The sequence below is a fragment of the Echinops telfairi genome, unplaced genomic scaffold, assembly GCF_000313985.2.
Source record: "Echinops telfairi isolate 266 unplaced genomic scaffold, ASM31398v2 ScPeMD7_33;HRSCAF=127, whole genome shotgun sequence".
NCBI classification, from domain to species: Eukaryota; Metazoa; Chordata; class Mammalia; order Afrosoricida; family Tenrecidae; genus Echinops; species Echinops telfairi.
In genome coordinates this window covers 2,305,376-2,306,789 of record NW_022103930.1, presented here as the reverse complement: position 1 = coordinate 2,306,789, position 1,414 = coordinate 2,305,376, and positions in this window count along the sequence as shown.

The following is a 1,414-nucleotide window of genomic DNA, read 5'->3' as shown; positions in this document are numbered from 1 at the left end:
AGGAGCTTGTAGCTCACATACTTCTCAGTATGGTTTTTTGTTTAAATTTTTGTTACGGAAATTTGATATATAATGTAAAAGGAGAAAGCACATTGCTTCAAAATGTATTCACATTGATTTTTATAAGCAAAATGAAGTATGTCATTAGAAGGCAAATCCTCATCACTTCATGGTTTCAAGTTTTGCTCATTAAATTGTCCTGCCTTTCCTTAGCACTTAGTTGCAAATAGAAATGATTGGCATATTTTGAACCTAATGAGTTTGCAAGTCATTATTGGCTCAGGCTATTAGATCTGCTCACTTCCCTACTTATTATAAAAATTCCTTTGGGTGGCAAGTGAGAACAAAACCAAATTCCAATGGATATAAGCAAAGAAAGAGAATTTACTGATTTAGTACTGAGTAAACAAGGGTATATTCATTTGAGCAATTTAGAAATAGGGATTCTAGCAATATTATCAGAATCCAGTGTTTCTTTCATCTCTTTGCTTTATTTTCAGATGTTTGACATTTATTCATCTTTATTAAATATCTACTATGTTTAAGAGAGTTTTTTTTATACTGTGAAAGCAGTGGAAACTGCACAGGGAAGGCTCCTAGTTCTAAGGATTTACATTTTGTTAAAACTCTAGTGCCATCCCCGAACCTATCACTTGGTTATCAAGATGCAGTGCATTGATGTGTGTTAGGCCTGCATCATCTGCTTCGTTGAAATGACTGGGAATGGGGCCAACCCTAGACCATACGGACTGAAAGTGAGGAAGAGCCATTGCTAAGAAGAGCCAGAGATTCTGGGGAGATAAATAACAAATATCCTTTTCAGTTATTTTCTTTGGGATGACTGACTCTAGGGAATTCTCAAGGGTTTACAATACATTAGAATCACTGGCCAATCTCTTACAACATACAGATTCCCTGGGCCCTTGTAGCACAGTTGAATGAATTGTTAAGGTTCTCCTATTGTGGTCTATAACTCCCATTAAATGGTGGGGTGGTATGGTACAAACCAGGTGCATGAACTGTCATGTGGGATTGGTCAATGTGTTAGTCTGTGTAGATTAGAAAAGCAAATTCATAGAGACTCTCATATGTGTATAACAAAGAGCTTGATATACAAGAGCAATTGAATATTGAGAAACCATCCCAGCTCAGGCCAGATCAAGTCCATAAGTCTGGTATTAGCCCATATGCCCAATACTAATCTATAAATTCTTCTTTGGACTCATGAAACACATGCAATGATGCCAAATGCAGGATGAACACAGGCTAGTGGGTGGAAGGTCTTGTGGATCCAGTGGCCATGGAAGCATTTCAGCACTGGCAGGGGTCTCTACGTGGTTCCTTCAGGTTCAGGGCTAAGCGTAGCTCCATGTGTCTTATCAGCTGCAATGTCTCCCAGGGAGTGATCCTGTGT